Source organism: Chiloscyllium plagiosum, chromosome 12, assembly GCF_004010195.1.
Source record: "Chiloscyllium plagiosum isolate BGI_BamShark_2017 chromosome 12, ASM401019v2, whole genome shotgun sequence".
Classification (NCBI taxonomy): Eukaryota; Metazoa; Chordata; class Chondrichthyes; order Orectolobiformes; family Hemiscylliidae; genus Chiloscyllium; species Chiloscyllium plagiosum.
This window is the reverse complement of record NC_057721.1, coordinates 43,896,857-43,908,092: the sequence shown is the minus strand read 5'-3', so window position 1 is coordinate 43,908,092 and position 11,236 is coordinate 43,896,857. Positions and strand designations below refer to the sequence as shown.

At 41.5% G+C, this 11,236-nt stretch overlaps 1 protein-coding gene and 1 long non-coding RNA gene across 4 annotated transcripts in view; both read right to left on the bottom strand.

Moving 5' to 3' along the window:
- The window catches only part of LOC122555181, a 6,165-nt gene extending 5,321 nt beyond the window's left edge, over positions 1 to 844 (bottom strand). The window contains exons 1-2 of the long non-coding RNA XR_006313202.1: positions 834 to 844; positions 454 to 456 (exon numbers count right to left, since the gene is read on the bottom strand). This is a non-coding gene — a long non-coding RNA (uncharacterized LOC122555181). The remainder of the gene's footprint in view (positions 1 to 453; positions 457 to 833) is intronic.
- LOC122555180 (prostaglandin F2 receptor negative regulator-like) overlaps positions 1 to 11,236 on the bottom strand; it is a 131,271-nt gene that overhangs the window by 109,999 nt on the left and 10,036 nt on the right. The window lies entirely within an intron of this gene.

Genomic DNA, 11,236 nt, shown 5'->3' with positions numbered 1-11,236 from the left:
CTTCTCCCATATACCAGCTCCTCAGCCATGCATTCATTTGCTCTATCCTCCTATTCCTAACCTCACTAGCTCGTAGCACCAGGGGTAATCCAGATATTACTACTTGAGGGCCTATTTTTAAAATTCCTGTCTAATTCTATACTTTCTCCCTTCAGAATCTCATCCTTTTCCCTTCTTGGTTCCAATGTGTATAATGACCTCCTGCTGGGCTTTTTCCCCCTTGAGAACATTCTGCACCCTCTCTGGGACACCCTTGATCCTGGCACCAGGAAAACAACACACGATTCTGGTTTCTTACTGCTGGCCACAGAAACATCTGTCTGTACCTCGGACTAGAGAGTCCCTCTAACACAATTGATCTCTTGGACCCCAAGGTACCCATTATTGCATTGGAGCCAGTCTCTATACCAGAAACTTGGCTGTTTGTGCTACATTCCCCTGATAATCCATCACCCCCTGCATTTTCCAAAACAGCAAACCTGTTTGAAATAGGGATGGCTACAGAAGACTCCTGCACTACCTGATTACCCTTTAACTTTCCTGGAGTTAACCCATCTATCTGACTGTATCTGCAACTTTTATGCCTTCCTATAACTGCTATCTATCACACTCCCTTGCTCTTGTACATTCCTCATTACCTCTGTCTCTCCAATCGATCCATTCAATCTGATAGGATTCGCAACCAGCGGCATTTATTGCAGATACAATCTCAGTAACCCGTAAACTCTCCCTAAACTCCCACATTCGACAAGAGGAGTAGATCACTCTGCTCAGGGCTATTTTTGCTTCTTCCAATCTGCAAACCCAGACGTAGCACCATCTTATTCTTCTACAAAACACTGCTCCAGGCTAACTTAATATTTATGGCTTATATTTTTAAGTTTAATCAAGATACATATCTCAATAAAACATATAATCAAGAAATAACCCACTTTACTCACTACTGCAGACTTACAGCAAGGCCACACTTAAAAGTATTCACTTATTTGTTTCTGTGCTGTGACCTCTCCCAAAAAGCTTCCTCCAAGATCAGTTATGAATTTCACTGTTTGTTAATTTTCCAGATGCATTCCGATGTCCAGCGATATTTGAATTCAAACAGTAAAGGCAGTAACTGCACATGTTCACTGCTGTGTAAGTTAGCAGTGTGGGTTTCTCTCTCTCTCTCTTTCACTGACCACGTGCTGCCTATTGTCTGTTCCTCTCCCTTTTAAAAATGCCTTTGTTTTGCCTTTTTTCCTTCCAGAGTTTCAAAACAATGCAACATCATATAAAACAGTAATTGCTGCTCCTGCAATTCGAGGAAATCACCTCCAATACCTAAAATACCTCAAAAATGAAACAGCCTGTTCCAGCCAGAAAAGTTTCCCATCCTCCATCTTGGATTACCCCAGAATGGCCTATATCCTTCTGAACCTTTCCTATTCATGTACCTGTCCAAATTTCTTTTAAACGTTGTAACTGTACTTGTATCTACTACTTCCTCTGGCTGTCCATGCCATACAGGCACCATCCTCTGTATGGAAGATTTGCCGTTCAGGTCCCTTTTAAACCTTTCCCCTCTCTGCTTAAAACTGTGCCCTCTAGTTTTGAACTCCCCTATCCTTGGGATTTGTTATTCACCTTATCTATGCTCTTCATGATTTTATAAACCTTGATACAGTCACCCATCAAACTCCTATAGTCCAGGGAAAAAAGTCCCAGCCTTTCAGCCTCTCCTTAAAACTCAAACACGGTAACATTCTTATAAATCATTCCAATTGAATAATATCCTTCCCATAGCAGGGTGACCAGAACTGTATACAGTTCTCCAAAAATGGCCGAACCAATGTCCTGTACAACCGCAACATGATGTCCCAACGCTTAAACTCAATGTTCTGACTAATGAATGCAAGTGTGCCAAATGCCTTCTCTGCAACATTTCACATATACCAAATTATATTTTTAGGACAATGTTTATTAAGATCACCATAAAGACCCCAACAGTACCTCACTGAGCAAGTCTTAATTTTCATGATGGTTCTAATATCAATATGAGAGTAGAAAAAGAGGAGGTTCTCATCGCATTAAATTATTTCACTGATTACTTGCTCTGGAGACAGTGGATAAAGTGGGGACAGGAATGGTGGGTTTCACTATGTTGCCTGTAGTAGACTAAGTGGCAGTTGCAACTTCAGGAGTGTGACTCAATCTGTGCATGTGCTAAATCCTGAAGCTGAGGTTAGTTTCAAAAGGATATAGTGAATGGCATTGAATATCATAGATCCAATGAAACCTGGCATCTACTTTTATCAAGGGTGTAAGGATTTCTTATGATATATTTTAAAACTTGCTTCTGTTCATGATCTGGCATTATTTGATCTGCGCCAAGCAGTATGACAGCAAAATCACTGCAGTGCAGAGGTTTGCGAGATTCAGCCCCCCCCAAACCAGAACAATGTGGCTGTCAAAACCAGTGCAACTCAGTCCTATTTGTATTTATATTTCATAAGTTTCTCTTTGAGTTTTGTGGGCCAGCAAGTTTGGTAAGAACTGTTCTTAATGGTTTTGTTTTATTGATGCATAAATCCTAAATCAGAACACCAAATATATATTGGCGCAATGAAAATCAGATATTTGCGAATTAGTACATGAATATTAATGGTTATTAACTAGTAATATTTATTACAAATATCAATTTAAGATTTAGGTTCTATCTCAAGCATTTTGGTCCACAGAGTGAAGAGAACCCTTGCTAGAACAACTATTATTGACATAAAGAGTGAACTTTGCATGTAGTCGGTTATGATCACTACTTTAATAAACTACTGTGTACATTTTCACAATGTTCCACTTCGACATAACTGAGCATTAGCCACACAAGAAGGGATTAGTTGCCATTCTCCAATTTTATAATTACATTCTGCTTTCCTATATGCCCATAGTGCTCTGCTGTTTCCTGCAGTGGATTTTTTTTTTCTGCATTCTGTGCTCATTCATTATTAATTGCAGATGCCTTCAGTGAGGCTTTGAACAGACAGCTTGCAGTGATTTTTTTTTAAATCTTGAGGCTTACAAGATATGACAAGGATGCTTCAAGCAGTAGGATACTTTCAATCTTGTTAGTTAACTTCCCAACTCCTCAAAAATCTCTTTGTATTATGCTGCATAATGAAGAGCACCATTGCCATTCAAATCATTCCTTTCATGATCTGAATTTGCCAGATGTTTTTGGAATTTTTTTAATTGTCTTTCCAGTTTGGGAATATAGCATTTAAAACTCAGTGTGACTTTCTGGAAATATAACCACGTCACTCAAATCTGTCTGCCAATTTGTGAGATCATGGCAGATTTTAACTGAATTGTAGCTACCCGCCTTATTTCCAAAATGCTTGCGATTCATGACCAGCAAAAATTCATCCATCTCTAGTTTTATCATTTTCAATTGAGCAAGCCTCAGCAGATCTTTGGAAAGATGTTCCAGATTCCCACTAAAGAAGCATGTTCAAACATCATGTCTAATTTTAAACTTACACCCTCTTACCATTCAGAGTGTATTATTCCCCTACTCTATCCTAACAACTCCCTTGATTACCTGAAATGCTTGGATTACCTGTATATCACTCCTTAATTTTCTAAATACAAGGGGATACAAGAATGTTTCAGTAAACTTCATAATTTAATCCTGTTAGCTCCCATCATGAAGTTAGCAGACCATAATACTTGTGTAACTTAACGATCAGACAGACAGCACTTCCTTGACTGGAATAGTCAATAGTCATAAACCACATGGAGTATCACTAAATATGTACATCAATACTGGGGTCATATCTTCCACTTTATTATGAGAACTGAACAAGACCAATTGCAAAAGACAGACAAAGCTCAATAACATGGTGTTTCCACACTTGAACCTTGGTGTCAATTTTAAGCTTTCCACAGACGAGGCCCTGCTCTCCCCACCACCCTCGCATCCTCATCACCTAACCTTGTCACATGCCAGACTAAGACTCCCTTTCTTGAGGCTTTGCCTTGTATAGGATAAATGGAATAAGGAGGAATGTGAAATTACTCTCTTTGGCAAGAAAAATGAAAAAGCAAGTTGTTTTTCTTTATATGATGAAAGACTGGGAGATATTGGTCTTCAGAGGAATCTGGATTTTCTTTTACATGCATGACAGAAATGTAAGGCACAGCAAGCAATAGGAAAGCAAAGAGTTTTTTAATTGCGATAAGGCTGAGGATAAGAATGGAGAAGCTTTGCTGAAATTTCATAAGGCCTGACCACAAATGGAGTATAGTGTAGTTTTGCCTTCCTATCTGAGAAATAAGCTACTTACTTTAGAGGGAGTGGAATGAACATTCACTAAATTAATGCCGAGAATGAGAGAGTTCTTGTCCTTTCAAGAGAAATTGAATTAATCGGAACTATACTGCTGAAACTTTAGAAATATGGAATCGTAGAATCATGCATTACAGAAGAGGCCTTTAAGCCCATCAAGTCTGTACTATCAAAGCTACATGAAATCTACACTAGTCCTGCCTTCCAGCACATAGCTTTAAATGTTATGACATTTCAATGCTCAACCAAGTACATTTTAAAGATTCTGAGATTACCCAACTCAACTAGCTTTCCAGGCAGTGAATTCCAGACACCCATGACCCTCGTCAATTTCCCTCGAAACCTCCTGCCTTTCACTTTAAAATTATGCCCCTTGTTACTGACCCCTAACCTAGGGAGAATAGCTACTGTCTATTCACCCTCTCAATACCCTTCATAACCTTATGCACCTCTATCAGGTCCACACTGAGAAGTAATATGCAAAATAATCTCATTGAAACATACAAATACTTCAGGATCAGAAAAAGGATAGATATAGGTAGGTTGTGCCATTGGTTGGGAGATCCATTCTTAGAAAGAGGAGGCAGCCATATAGGATTGAAATGGACATACATTTCTACATTCGAGTCAGAGAGATGTACAGCATGGAAACAGACCCATTGGTCCAACTCGTCCATGCCAACCAGCTATCCTAATCTAATCTAGTCCCATTTGCCAGCACTTGGCTCATATCCTTCTAAACCCTTCCTATTCATATACCCATCCAGATGCCTTTTAAAAGTTGTAATTGTACCAGCCTTCACCACTTCTTCTGGCAGCGCATTCCATACACGCACCATCCTGTGCGTGAAAAAGTTGCCCCTTAGGTCCCTTTTAAATTTTTTCCCTCTCACCATAAACCTATACCCTCTAGTTCTGGATTCCCTGACCCCAGGGAAAAGACTTTACCCTATCCATGCCCCTCAATTTTATAAACCTCTATAAGGTCACCCCTCAGCTGCAGGGTAAATAGCCCCACCCTTTTCAGCCTCTCCCTGTAGCTCAAATCCTCCTACCCTGGCAACATCCTTGTAAATCTTTTCTGAACCCTTTCAAGTTTCACAGCATCCTTCCTATAGGAGGGAGACCAGAATTGCATGCAATATTCCAAAAGTGGCTTAACCAACATCCTGTACAGCCATAGCATGACTTCCCAACTCCTACATTCAATGCACTGATCAATAAAGGCAAGCATACCAAATGCCTTCTTCACTATCCTATCTACCTGTAATTCCACTTTCAAGGAGCTATGAACCTGCACTCCAAGGTTTCTTTGTTCATCAACACTCTCTAGGACCTTACCATTAAGTGTCTAAGTCCTGCTCTAATTTTCCTTTCCAAAATACAGCACCTTACATTTATTTGAATTAAACTCCATCTGCCACTCCTCAGCCGATTGGCCCATCTGATGAAGATCCCATTGTAATCTGAGGTAACCTTCTTCATTGTCCACGACACCTCCGCTTTTGGTGTCATCTACAAACTTACCGATTATATCTCATATGCTCACATCTAAATCATTTATATAAATGACAAAAAGTAGTGGACCCAATGCTGATCCTTGTGGCACACCCTGGTCACAGGCCTCCAGTCTGAAAGGCAACACTCTACCAGCACCTTCTGTCTTCTACCTTTGAGCCAATTGTGTATTGAAATGGCTTGTTACCCCTGTATTCCACGAGATTTAACCTTGCTCACCAGTCTCCCATGGGGAACCTTGTTGAATAGCTTAATAAAGGGGTGGGGGTGCGGGGTTGGACAGGATTGGGAGGTGGGGGCGGTGATGGATGGGGTTCTGGGTGTGGTGGGGGGTGGTGTTGGGAGCAGGGGCTCGCGCGCCTTGTGCTGGTGGGCGGAGGGCATTATTGGACAGGGTTGGGGGCAGGCATTGTTGTATGGTGTTGGGGGCGCGGTGTTGCAGGGGTGGCGAGGGCTCATGCACTGTGTGCTGCTGTCTCATCCCCTGAACAGGGAGCAGATTTTAAAAACTCCGAGCTCCAGAGGAAAGGCATTTAATTGATTAACCGAATAATCGATTATCTGAATGAAATAGTGCCCGCCCATTTCGTTTGGATAATCGAGGTTCCCCTGTAGCTCACATCCACCGCTCTGCCCTCATCAATCCTCTTTCTTACTCGCTCAAAAAAAATCAATCAAGTTTGTGGGACATGATTTCCCATACACAAAGCCATGCTGACTATTCCTAATCAGTCCTTGTCATTCCAAATACATGTAAATCCTGTCCCTCAGGATTCTCTCCAACCTCTTGCCTACCCCAAATGTCAGGCTCACCGGTATATAGTTCCCTGGCCTTTCCGTACCACCCTTCTTAAACAGTGGCACTACATTTGCCAACCTCCAGTCTTCCGACAGCTCAACTGTGACTATCGAAGATACAAATCTCTCAGCAAGAGGCCCAGCAATCACTTCTCTACCTTCCCACAGTGTTCTAATAGTGTACAACTGATCAGGTCCTGGGGATTTATCCACTTTTATGCATTTTAAGACCTCCAGCACCACCTCCTCTGAAATATGGATATTTTTCAAGATGTCACCATCTATTTCCCCACATTCTATATCTTCCATGTCCTTTTCTACAGTAAATACTGATGCAAAATAGTCATTTAGTATCTCCCCCATCTCCTGCAGCTCCACACATAAACTGTCTTGCTGATCGTTGAAGGGCCCTGTTCTCTCCCTAGTTACTCTTTTGTCCTTAATGTATTTATAGAACCGCTTTGGATTCTCCTTAACTCTATTTGCCAAAGCTATCTCATTTCCAATTTTTGCCCTCCTGATTTCCCTCTTAAGTATACTTGTACTGCCTTTATACTCTAAGGATTCACTCGATCTCTGCTGTATATACCTGACATATGCTTCCTTCATTTTCTTGACCAAAACCTCAATTTCTCTAGTCATCCAGCATTCCCTATACCTACCAGCCTTTCCTTTCATCCTAACAGGAATATACTGTCTCTGGATTCTCATTATCTCATTTTTGAAGGCTTCCTCTTTTTCCAGCCATCCCTTCACCTGCAAATATCTTTTGAAAGTTCTTGCCTAATACCATTAAAATTGGCCTTCCTCCTTTAGAACTTCAATTTTTAGATCTGGTCTATCGTTTCCCATCACTATTTTAAAACTATTTATGGTCACTAGCAGCAAAGTGCTCCCCCACTGACACTTCAGTCACCTGCCCTGCCTTAATTAAGTTTTGCACCTTCTCTGGTAGGTACATCCACATATTGAATCAGAAAATTTTCTTATAGACACTTAACAAATTCCTCTCCATCTAAACCCTTAACACTATGGCAGTCCTAGTCTATGTTTGGAAAGTTAAAATCTCCTGCCATAACCACCCTATTATTCTTACAGAACTGAAATCTCCTTACAAATTTGTTTCTCAATTTTCCACTGACTACTAGGGGGTCTATAATACAATCCCAAAAAGGTGATCATCCCTTTCTCAGTTCCACCCAAATAACTTCCCTGGATGTATTTCCGGGAATATCCTCCCTAAGTACAGCTGTAATGCTATCCCTTATCAAAAACAACACTCCCCCTTCTCTCTTGCCTCCCTTTCTATCCTTCCTGTAACATTTGTTTCCTGTAATATTAAGCTGCCAGTCCTGTCCATCCCTGAACCACGTTTCTGTAATTACTATGATATCCCAATCACATGTTACTAACCATGCCCTGAGTTCATCTGCCTTCCTTGTTCGGCCTCTTGCTTTGAAATAAACAATAACAAGTTAAACTGCATTTAAGAACTTTCAAAAATAAGATACAGATTAACTGATTTTTAGTTTTGCAGGGGATTAAGGAGTATGGAAATAGTGGAGAGAGGTATAGCTAAGTGGAAGATCAGCCATGATGTAATAGAATGGAGGAGCGAGTTTGTGGTTTGAAATAGCTTGCCCCTCTTTCCAATAATCGCAACCTTATGTTCTTATATTTGTGAAGGTCTGTTCCCTGTGTCCTTGTCAAAAACCTCCTCTTGCTTGGTTTTAATGGCTGGGCACTTAGTTTCTGTTGAGGTCAGCTTTATTGATCCATATGTCAACATGCCATTGTCAATGAGGCCCAGCCATCAGAATCACCCAAACCTCTCAGAATAGACTAACTCTTGAATTCCTGCCTAACAGTTAAAATCAAACCCCTTTAAAGGGGCTAATACAAAGAGAGAATGTATTACACACTGCAAAACAGCCGAATACAGAGATATGGCAACAAGTTTCTCATTCAATGAAGAGGCCATGCAAGGAGCAGCACATAAGGTGTCAACCTGGTGAAGCTGCCACACAGGACTCCTTGCATTCCAAACAGCATTAGCAGAAGTGACAGGCAGAGCTAACCAATCCCACAACTAATGGATCAGATCAAAAAGTGTAGCCTTGCCACATTCAGTTGTGAGTGGTGGTGGACAATTAAACAACTCACTGGAGGAGGAGCCACCACAAATAACACATCAGGGCAAACGATAAGGCTGAAGCACATGCAACAATCTTAACCAGAAATGCCATGTGGATGATCCCCCTCAGCCTCCTCCACATGTTCTCAGCATCACAGATGACAGTCGTCAGCCAATTTGAATCACTCCATGTGATGTCAAAAAATAGTTTGAGGAGTTGGATGCTGCAAAGGTTGTGCTCTGACAATTTCAGCAATAGCACCGAAGACTTGTGCTTCTGAACTTGCCGCTCCTCTCGCCAAGCTGATACAACACTGGTATCTACCTGATAATGTCAAATGTTGCCCAGGTACGTTCTGTACATTAAAAGCAGGATGCCTCCAACTCAACCAATTACTGTCCCATCAGTCTTCTCTCGATCATCAGTAAAGTGACGGATAATGTCATCAATCGTGCTATCAAGTAGCACCTGCTCAGCAATAACCTCACTGAGGCCTTGTTTGGTTTCTGCCAGGGCCACCTAGTTCCTGACCTCGGTTACAGGAACATGGACAAAAGAACTGAATTCCAAACATGGACAAAAGAACTGAATTCCAAAGATGAGGTATAAGTGACAGCCCTTGACAGCAAGGTTGCATTTAACTAAGTGTGGCATCAAGGAGCTCTATTAAATCTGGAATCAATGAGAATCAGGCAGAAAGCGCACTACTGGTTGGAATCAAACTTGACACTTGGGAAGATGGTCCTGGTTATTAGAGTTCAGTCATCTCAGTTCCAGGACATCTCTGCAGGAGTTCCTCAGGGTAGTGTCCTCAGCCCAACCATTTTAAGCTGCTTCATCAATCACCCTCCCTCCATCATGAGGTGAGAAGTGGGAACATTAACCACTGATTGCACAATGTTCATGTCCAAATGCAGCAAGGTCTGGACAATATCTAGACAAGTACCATTTGCACCAGACAAATGCCAGGCTATGATCATCACCAATAAGAGACAGTCTAACCATCGCACCTTGATATTCAATGGCACTAACATCACTAAATTCCCCACTATCTACATCTTTGGAGTTAACATGATCAGGTACAGAATTCAACTCACCAGATAAATAAAGTGGCTGCAAAAACAGGTTAGAGGCTAGAATACTGCAGTAACTCACATCCTGACTCCCCAAAGCTTGTCACTATTTACAAGGCACAAGTCAGAAGGGTGATGAATATTTCTCACTTGTGTGGAACACTACCCAGGAAACCATCACATTCTCAAACATTCAGTCACTCCACTCAGTAGCAGCAGTATGTACAATCTAAAACATGTGCTGCAGAAATTTGCCAAAGATCCTCAAACAGCAACTTCCAAACCCATGACCACTTCCGTCCAGAAGGACAAGGGCAGCAGATACATGGGGACACCACCAACTGCAAATTCCCCTCCATGACATTCACCATCCTGAACTTGGAAACATAAGGCTGTTCCTTCGGTAATCGCCCAAAAATATATTTATTCTGCTGGACATATGAAATAGTTGAAAAAAGAAAGACCAGCTGATCTATCATTCCTGTCATGTTGCAATATGCTTTTGGACTTCAACACTTCCCTCTCACTAGCAGCTATGTCATCTCCAAGTGGAGGAAAAATATACCAGGTCAATTCTGGGAAAAAAGAAATAGAGAAAGAGATCTGGAAGGTCAAAGTCATAGTTGACTGAAATTGTGTTGTAGCAAATACTGAGGAGATTAGCCCAGAGTATTGACAAAGGATGACTGCTTGCAAAATCCTAAGTGGAACTTAAATAGATGGGATTGTTATCGAATGACTACAGACTTGTATAAAAAGTTTCAATCACAACATGAGAGTTACCATGCTATAACCCATGTTGCATCTAGTAGTCTGCCTATACTCTTTACATAAGACAGGAATCTATTGTAAAAATTCATAAGCTGCACGTTCAGGATGTTACCTATTTTGGAAACATTTATTCATTTGCATCCAAGATGGCAGAGTGGCAGCAGCTCACAGCAGCCTCTCCAGACTAAGAGCTACTAAATTCTAGGAGGAACAGGAAACAGTGTTTGCAGGCACCGTTACAGTCTGCAAACACTGCTATACTATAAATTGCCTGTTTTGCACTTCTTATGCACTTTATGCCATGTCTGAGTGTGTAGTTTGTGCTTCCATGTAGCACCCTCGGTCCTGTATCAGTTGTATATGGTAGAAATGAGCTGAAAATGTGTTGCTGGAAATGCGCAGCAGGTCAGGCAGCATCCAAGGAGCAGAAGAATCGACGTTTCGGGCATGAGCCCTTCTTCAGGAATGAGGAGAGTATGCCAAGCAGGCTAAGATAAAAGGTAGGAGGAGGGACTTGGGGGAGGGGCAAATGCAATAGGTGGAAGGAGGTTAAGGTGAGGGTGATAGGCCGGAGTGGGGGTGGGAGCGGAGAGGTCAGGAAGAAGATTGCAGGTTAGGAA